We start from the raw sequence: 10,122 nt of genomic DNA on the forward strand, positions 1-10,122 counted from the left end.
CTTCTCCCCAGCCTTTTCTATCCTCCTCTCCCCATCCATTTGTGCTGTTTTCCCTCCCCTTCCTGTCCCCTCACCACCTCCCTACCTCTTCCTGCTGTTCCAGCCTCCATTTCTCTCTTTCCCATTGCACCTCTTGCCTCCCCTATTCACTACCAACTTACCCATTTCCCTTAGCTTTTCCCCCTCTTTATTTCCTGGCTGTAACCTCCTACCTCATTCCCCTCACCCATCTGCCCTGTACCCCCTCCCTCTGACTAAGAAAGTGTTCCCTCACGCCTCACGGGGGTGAGTGTTGCTGTGCTGTTTGACTGCAGGGACAATTACAGCCAGATCTAATTCTGACCTATTTCAAACAGAGACACAAACCTGCCCCTTCTTACCTTCTCCCAGCTTATTCCTTCCATATTCCTAAGAGTCAGTTAATGAAGAAGACTCAGATTAGATTTATTCACATAGTGAAACACTGCAGGTGTATCTCTCTTCGCTCCACTTCATACTTGTTCCTACCCTCTCCCCCAACCAATTCTCTTCCTCTCCTTTCATGTCCTCTCCTATATTATCCCTCCATCTCCTATCCATCCCCAATCCTTTCCTGTTTCAGGCCACTCACCTGTAAAACAATGGTCAGCAGGAGTTCTGTTTGTGCTTTCCTGTGTCCTAGTGGAGAGTCAGAGGGGCTACAGCATCTTCAAGGATGGAACCTTGCATCTGAAATGGACTAACTCCAGCAGAAATCAGAATGGGTCTTGTTTCTCTTCACTGAGCTGAAGCCTTGTAACCAATCTCCATTGCACCCCTACTCTATACCTTACACACCTCAATGCCATACACAGACCATACTATCACCACTATCAACATCCTGGGGGCTACCACTGACCAGAAATTGAACTGAGCTACCCCGACAGGGTCAATACTAAAAGGATGCTTCCCCTCAGAGGAGAGTCTAGGATCAGAGGGCACAGTCTCAGAATAAAGGGCACTAATTTAAGTCTAAGATGAGGAGGAATTTCCTCTCTCAGACGGGTTGTGGGTCTTTGGAACTCCTTACCACAGAGAGAGCCGTGGGGCCATGTACATTTGAGGCTGAGAGAAAGATTCTTGATCAATCGGGGAATCGGAGAAAAGGCAGGAAGGTGGACCTGAGGAGGGTCAGATCAGCTTTGATTCTATTGAATGGCAGAGTTGGCTTGAGGGACCAAACAGCCAATGCATTTCTTAAGTTCTTGTATAAATATTCTGGGTACAAGAGCAGGTCAGAGGCTGTGAATAATCCAGATGGCACTATAAATGGCAACATGTAAACCTTTCACTGTACTCATGGGAGTAGATGTGACAATAAAGCTAATTCAATTCAGTTCCCTTTCTGACTCCCCAAAGCCTGTCCACCATCTACAAGGCACAAGTTAGGAGTGTGATGGAATACTCCCCACTTGCCTGGATGGGGGCAGCTCCAACAACCCTCAAGAAGCTTGACACCATTCAGGACAAAGCAACCGCTTGATTGGCACGTTATCGAAAACCTTCAACATTCACTCCCTCCGTCACTGGTGCAGAGTAGCAGCACTGTGTGCCATCTACAAGATGCACTGTGGCAACTCATCCAGCTTCCTTCAACAGCACTTTTCAAACCAGGGACCTCGATCATCTAGAAGGACAAGGGCAACAGATACAACAGAGCAGCACCATCATCAGGTTCCTCTCTGAGCCACTCACCATCCTGACTTTGGAATATACCCCCATTTCTTCACTGTCACTGGGTCAAAATCCTGAAACACCCTGTCCAGATAGTACTGTGGGTGCCTCGGGACCACAAAGATCCAGCGATTCCAGATGGCAGCTCACCACCATCTTATCCAGGGCAATTAAGGATGGGCAGTAAGCGCTGGTCAAATCAGTGATGCCCATATCCTGCAAATGAATAAGAAAAACTCTCCAGGTGGTGCAGAATGTGCACATTGGAACACCCAGGGGCTGTTAAATGATGTTCAAAGGCAGAGGTGTGGTTGGAAACTATTATAGAGTCATAGAGATGTACAGCACAGAAACAGACCCTTCGGTCCAACCTGTCCATGCCGACCAGATATCCCAACCCAATCTAGTCCCACCTGCCAGTACCCGGCCCATATCCCTCCAAACCCTTCCTATTCATATACCCATCCAAATGCCTCTTAAATGTTGCAATTGTACCAGCTTCCACTACATCCTCTGGCAGCTCATTCCATACATGTACCACCCTCTGCGTGAAAAAGTTGCCCCTTAGGTGTCTTTTATATCTTTCCCCTCTCACCCTAAACCTATGCCCTCTAGTTCTAGACTCCCCCACCCCAGGGAAAAGACTTTGCCTACTTATCCTATCCATGCCCCTCATAATTTTGTAAACCTCTATAAGGTCACCCCTCAGCCTCCGACGCTCCAGGGGAAACAGCCCCAGCCTGTTCAGCCTCTTTGTCTAACAAAACAAAAAAAACCTGGTTGATTCCAGCATTCAGCTGTACAGATTAAGAATGCATGCAGGAGGATTTAAGGGGAAGTAATCAGAAATCAGGTAATAAAAGATCCTTGTACACACAAGGTAATCTGACCGAATCTCTGAAATGGGGACCTGCTGTATTGTTGTTTGTTGTACTGTACTGACATTCAGGCTATGAGAGTCAACAATGTTAAAATAGCAGGTCCTGCTGGAAGAACACTCATGTTCCTCATTGCACTGTGTCCACAGGCCCGTGGCTATTATATTAATAATGTTCAAGCTCTATTGAGCATTTGGTCTCCGATATCAAACAGCTGGAACTGTTGCCGGTGGCTGCTAGCTGCTATTAACTTGCCTCCTCAGAAAACAATGCAGCCCTTCAGCTAGACCAGCAGAGTCCCCAGCTGCCTGACATCAGCAATCATTTCACAGCTCCCCAGTCACAAGGGTATCCATTATCCAGCCGTGTCGCCTACAGCAGACTGCAGTCTGACGAATCTTTCCACTGCATACCTGGGTATCTCTCCCTGAAGGTTGTACACACATACACACACTCTCTCAAGCATATGCATAACCTATATCATGCACACTTATACACAGGCTTAACCATGCACACATATGCTTTCACAAACACGCACAAGGCACACGTGAATGCTCACACTAGCCAACACGTACACAGGTGTGAGTCCACATAGACAAGCACTGTCGCTCCCACACCTCTCAAATACAAACCCACACTCAATGCACAAGCATGTGTGCCTCTATTTCACACATGCAAACACACACAGGTGAATGCACAATTGCAGAGACATAGCTGCAGAAACGCATCCAGAGACATGCACAGTGGATGCACACAGCCTCTGTTTTCTCTGAACATTTATTTCCCAATGGTGTTGTTTTCAAAGACTGTGTATGGGCATGGAGTTTATTGAACAGGGGCTCCTCTGATCCCTGATCCATACAGGTTTTGGCCAGTGTTATCCTGAACTGTACACACTAGGGTTTTAATCCATTACCAGCGCTGCGCGATTGGCAGTCAGTTTCTGACAGTGTTCAGTGTTTCTGCACCAGATCTCCATTTGTCACTTCTCAGGTGTGTAACATTCTTTTACTCTCAATGTGTGTAAATTGGTCACTCTATTTCCACACCAACTAAGACGAGGGCCAGAGGGATTGAGTGAGGGAAATGGGGCTAAATCAGGCAGCACTCTCAAAGAACTGGCATTGGCATGGAGGGCTGAATGAATCATAGAATCCCGACAGTGTGGAAGCAGGCCATTTGGCCCATCAAGTCCGCACTGGCCCTCCAAAGGGTGTCCCACCCAGACCTACCCCCACAACCCTCTAGTTCCCATGACTGTCCCACCCAGCTTGCACATCCCTGGACAATTTCCCATGTCTAATCCATCTAACCCACACACCTTTGGGGGCTGTAGGAGGAAACCCACGCAGACACAGGGAGAATGGACACAGACAGTTGCCTGAAGGTAGAATCGAACCCAGGTCGCTGGCGCTGCAAGGCAGCATTGCTATCCTCTGAGCCACCATGCTCCTCCTGTGATGTCAGACCTCTGGCTGCCCTCTGATATAAATCATTCACTGTAAATCACTGTGGGCCATCCTGAGGAGGTGAGAGAGAGAGACTCCATAAAAAGTACCTGCTCCAAATGCGCATTGGAATTACTGAGGGACTGACTGGAGCTGGGGCCTGGCTGTTTAAAAGCACAGTGTCTCAGACCGAGAACCTCCACCAGATTTGCAAATGTAGCCATGAACTGAGTGTAAAGAAGCAGATGGCTGTAATGGATGGCAGATTTTAAATTTAAAATGAGTATTCCTTTCCTGTTCTCCAACACACACGCGTGCCCGAGGACTGAACTTTTAGTTAACGTACAAATCCCAACTCTGTCAGGGAGCTTATGCTTCTTTACATGATATCCACTCTCCATCTGTTACTTTCCCGTCTCATCTACGCAGGTCACGTTTGACGTGATGACAGATTAATGTCTCAATAATAGAGTTGTGATTGGATGGGGCTCGAAAGACAGGAGAAATAATGTGCATTAATGCAGTGTCTTATCCTGAGGTCAGGGCATCTCCTCAAGCTTCACATCCAATGAGTTCTTTTCGAAGAGAGATGCAATACGTGAGATCACACATTCGCACATAGACAGCTCTCAAGGCAGAAACGCAATGCAAACTCATCTGGTCCTGACTTTAGTTGCAGGAAAAGGATTGTTGGTTACTTAGACCAACATTCTAAACCAGCACTGAGGGAGTGCCGCATTGTCAGAGGGTCACTAATGAGGGAGTGCTGCACTGTCGGAGGGTCAGTAATGAGGGAGTGCCGCATTGTCAGAGGGTCACTAATGAGGGCATGTCGCACTGTCGGAGGGTCATTAATGAGGGAGTGCCGCATTGTCAGAGGGTCACTAATGAGGGCGTGTCGCACTGTCGGAGGGTGAGTAATGAGGGAGTGCCACACTGTCAGAGGGTCACTAATGAGGGAGTGTCGCACTGTCGGAGGGTCATTAATGAGGGAGTGCTGCATTGTCGGAGGGTCAGTAATGAGGGAGTGTCGCAATATCGGAGGGTCATTAAAGAGGGAGTGCCGCATTGTCAGAGGGTCACGAATGAGGGCGTGTCGCACTGTCGGAGGGTCAGTAATGAGGGAGTGCCGCATTGTCAGAGGGTCACTAATGAGGGCGTGTCGCACTGTCGGAGGGTCAGTAATGAGGGAGTGCCGCACTGTACAGGGTCAGTAATGAGGGAGTGTCGCACTGTTGGAGGGTCATTAATGAGGGAGTGCTGCATTGTCAGAGGGTCAGTAATGAGGGAGTGTCGCAATATCGGAGGGTCATTAATGAGGGAGTGCCGCATTGTCAGAGGTTCAGTAATGAGGGAGTGTCGCAATATCGGAGGGTCAGTAATGAGGGAGTGCCGCATTGTCAGAGGGTCACTAATGAGGGCGTGTCGCACTGTCGGAGGGTCAATAATGAGGGAGTGCCGCATTGTCGGACGGTCAGTAATGACGGAGTGTCGCACTATCGGAGGGTCAATAATGAGGGAGTGCCGCATTGTCGGAGGGTCATTAATGAGGGAGTGTCGCATTGTCGGTGGGTCAGTAATGAGGGAGTGTCGCACTGTCGGAGGGTCAATAATGAGGGAGTGTCGCACTGTCGGCGGGTCAGTAATGAGGGAGTGTCGCATTGTCGGAGGGTCAGTAATGAGGGAGTGTCGCACTGTCGGAGGGTCATTAATGAGGGAGTGCCGCATTGTCGGACGGTCAGTAATGAGGGAGTGTCGCACTATCAGAGGTTCAGTAATGAGGGAGTGTCGCATTGTCATAGGGTCAGTAATGAGGGAGTGTCGCACTGTCAGAGGGTCAGTGCTGAGGAAGTGTTGCACTGTCGGAGGGTCAGTGCTGAGGGAGTGTCGCACTGTCGGAGGGTCATTAATGAGGGAGTGCCGCATTGTCGGAGGGTCATTAATGAGGGAGTGTCGCACAGTCGGAGGGTCAGTAATGAGGGAGTGTCGCACTATCAGAGGTTCAGTAATGAGGGAGTGTCGCACTGTCGGAGGGTCATTAATGAGGGAGTGCCGCACTGTCAGAGGGTCAGTAATGAGGGAATGTCGCACTGTCGGAGGGTCATTAATAAGGGAGTGTCGCACTGTCGGAGGCTCAATAATGAGGCAGTGCCGCATTGTCGTAATGTCAGTAATGAGGGAGTGTCGCATTGTCGGAGGGTCATTAATGAGGGAGTGTCGCACTGTCGGAGGGTCAGTAATGAGGGAGTGCCGCATTGTCGGAGGGTCAGTAATGAGGGAGTGTCGCACTGTCGGAGGGTCAATAATGAGGGAGTGCCGCATTGTCGGAGGGTCAGTAATGAGGGAGTGTCGCACTGTCGGAGGGTCAGTAATGAGGGAATGTCACATTGTCGGAGTGTCAGTAATGAGGGAGTGTCGCACTGTCATAGGGTCATTAATGAGGGAGTGTCGCACTGTCGGAGGGTCAGTAATGAGGGAATGTCACATTGTCGGAGTGTCAGTAATGAGGGAGTGTCGCATTGTCATAGGGTCATTAATGAAGGATTATCGCACTGTCGGTGGATCATTAATGAGAGAGTGTCCCACTGTCGGAGGCTCAATAATGAGGGAGTGTCGCACTGTCAGAGGGTCAGTAATGAGGGAGTGCCGCACTGTCGGAGGGTCAGTAATGAGGGAGTGCTGCACTGTCGGAGGGTCATTAATGAGGGAGTGTCGCACTGTCGGAGGGTCAGTAATGAGGGAGTGTCACACTATCAGAGGTTCAGTAATGAGGGAGTGTCGCACTGTCGGAGGGTCATTAATGAGGGAGTGCCGCACTGTCAAAGGGTCAGTAATGAGGGAGTGTCGTACTGTCGGAGGGTCATTAATGAGGGAGTGTCGCACTGTCGGAGGGTCAGTAATGAGGGAGTGCCGCATTGTCGGAATGTCAGTAATGAGGGAGTGTCGCATTGTCGGAGGCTCAATAATGAGGAAGTGCCGCATTGTCGGAATGTCAGTAATGAGGGAGTGTCGCACTGTCGGAGGGTCAGTAATGAGGGAGTGCCGCATTGTCGGAATGTCAGTAATGAGGGAGTGTCGCATTGTCATAGGGTCAGTAATGAGGGAGCGTCACACTGTCGGAGGGTCAGTGCTGAGGAAGTGTTGCACTGTCGGAGGGTCATGATGAGGGAGTGTCGCATTGTCGGAGGGTCAGGAATGAGGGAGTGTCGCACTGTCGGAGTGTCAGTAATGAGGGAGTGTCGCACTGTCGGAGGGTCAGTAATGAGGGAGTATCGCAATGTCGGAGGGACAGTAATGAGGGAGTGTCGCACTGTCGGAGGGTCATTAATGAGGGAGTGCCGCATTGTCGGACGGTCAGTAATGAGTGAGTGTCGCACTGTCGGAGGGTCAATAATGAGGGAGTGCCGCATTGTCGGAGGGTCAGTAATGAGGGAGTGTCGCACTGTCAGAGGGTCAGTGCTGAGGAAGTGTTGCACTGTTGGAGGGTCAGTGCTGAGGGAGTGTCGCACTGTCAGAGGGTCATTAATGAGGGAGTGCCGCACTGTCAGAGGGTCAGTACTGAGGGAGTGCCGCACTGTCGGAGGGTCAGTGCTGAGGGAGTGTCGCACTGTCGGAGGGTCATTAATGAGGGAGTGCCGCATTGTCGGACGGTCAGTAATGAGGGAGTGCCGCATTGTCGGAGGGTCATTAATGAGGGAGTATCGCACTGTCGGCGGGTCAGTAATGAGGGAGTGTCGCACTATCAGAGGTTCAGTAATGAGGGAGTGTCGCACTGTCGGAGGGTCATTAATGAGGGAGTGTCGCACTGTCGGAGGGTCAGTAATGAGGGAGTGCCGCACTGTCAGAAGGTCAATAATGAGGGAGTGTCGCACTGTCGGAGGGTCAGTAATGAGGGAGTGTCGCACTGTCGGAGGCTCGATAATGAGGGAGTGCCGCATTGTCGGAATGTCAGTAATGAGGGAGTGTCGCATTGTCGGAGGGTCATTAATGAGGGAGTGTCGCATTGTCGGAGGGTCAATAATGAGGGAGTGTCGCACTGTCGGAGGGTCAGTAATGAGGGAGTGTCGCACTGTCGGAGGGTCATTAATGAGGGAGTGTCGCACTATCAGAGGTTCAGTAAGGAGGGAGTGTCGCACTGTCGGAGGGTCATTAATGAGGGAGTGTCGCACTGTCAAAGGGTCAGTAATGAGGGAGTGTCGCACTGTCGGAGGGTCATTAATGAGGGAGTGTCGCACTGTCGGAGGCTCAATAATGAGGGAGTGCCGCATTGTCGGAGTGTCAGTAATGAGGGAGTGTCGCACTGTCGGAGGGTCAGTAATGAGGGAGTGCCGCACTGTCAGAGGCTCAATAATGAGGGAGTGCCGCATTGTCGGAGGGTCAGTAATGAGGGAGAGTCGCACTGTCGGAGTGTCAGTAATGAGGGAGTGTCGCACTGTCGGAGGGTCAGTATGAGGGAGTGTCGCACTGTCGGAGGGTCAGTAATGAGGGAGTGTTGCACTGTCAGAGGGTCAGTAATGAGGGAGTGTCGCACTGTCGGAGGGTCAATAATGAGGGAGTGCCGCATTGTCGGACCATCAGTAATGAGGGAGTATCGCACTGTCGGAGGGTCAGTAATGCGGAGTGTCGCACTGTCGGAGGGTCATTAATGAGGGAGTGTCGCATTGTCGGCGGGTCAGTAATGAGGGAGTGTCGCACTGTCGGAGGGTCAGTAATGAGGGAATGTCACATTGTCGGAGTGTCAGTAATGATGGAGTATCGCACTGTCATAGGGTCATTCATGAGGGAGTGTCACACTGTCGGAAGGTCAGTAATGAGGGAGTGCCGCACGTCGGAGGGTCAGTGCTGATGGAGTGTCGCACTGTCGGAGGGTCAGTAATGAGGGAGTGTCACACTGTCGGAGGGTCATAAATGAAGGAGTGTCGCAGTCTCGGAGGGTCAGTAATGAGGGAGTGGTGCACTGTCATAGGGTCATTCATGAGGGAGTGTCACACTGTCGGAAGGTCAGTACTGAGGGAGTGTCGCACTGTCAGAGTGTCAGTAATGGTGGAGTGTCGCACTGTCGTAGGGTCATTAATGAGGGAGTGTCACACTGTCGGAAGGTCAGTAATGAGGGAGTGCCGCACGTCGGAGGGTCAGTGCTGATGGAGTGCCGCATTGTCGGAGGGTCATTAGTGAGGGAGTGTCGCACTGTCGGAGTGTCAGTAATGAGGGAGTGGTGCACTGTCGGAGGGTCAGTAATGAGGGAGTGGTGCACTGTCGGAGTGTCAGTAATGAGGGAGTGTCGCACTGTCGGAGTGTCAGTAATGAGGGAGTGGTGCACTGTCTGAGGGTCAGGAATGAGGGAGTGCCGCACTGTCGGATGGTCAGGAATGAGGGAGTGTTGTATGACAGTGCGGCACTCCCTCAGTACTGGTTTAGAATGTCGGGCTAATTAACCAACAATCCTTCTCTTGCAAATAAAGTCAGGTCCAGATGAGTTTGCATTGCGTTTCTGCCTTGAGAGCTGTCTATGAGCGAATGTGTGATCTCACATACTGCATCTGACTACACTGTTGGTGGGTTTGTAGAGGCTGAATGGCCTTCTCCTGCTCCTATGATCTTAGTATTTATTTCCTCCGGCAATCTGTGGGGATAAGGTCATGCACTAACAGATGAACATACAGCAGCCTCCTGAGAAGCTGAGTTGTCATCTCAGCTGGAAGACACTGAGGGTTACCTGGTTCTCTCTCCACAGATGGTGCCCACCTCTGGAGCTCTTCCGAGTTTGTTCAGATCTTTGGCATCTGCAGTATTTTGCGTTTGGAACTATTGGCCCAGATGTGCCAGTAGCTGCCAATCTGCACCAAATTAACCTGAAATCTTGCTTCGTTTCCTCATTCCACAGAGGTTACCTGGCTGCTTCAGTAACTTTTTAAGTCACTGATAACTGTCACTGATCTTGTTTCAGAAAGTCCAGCGACTGATGGTTATAGAGGGATCTGATCAGCCTAAAAGCATCACACAGACACACACACAGACACAGACACACACAGACACACCCACACAGACACACCTACACCCACATACAGACACACACACACACACACACCAACACACACACAGAC

This window comes from Chiloscyllium plagiosum, chromosome 40 (genome assembly GCF_004010195.1).
Source record: "Chiloscyllium plagiosum isolate BGI_BamShark_2017 chromosome 40, ASM401019v2, whole genome shotgun sequence".
Lineage (NCBI taxonomy): Eukaryota > Metazoa > Chordata > Chondrichthyes > Orectolobiformes > Hemiscylliidae > Chiloscyllium > Chiloscyllium plagiosum.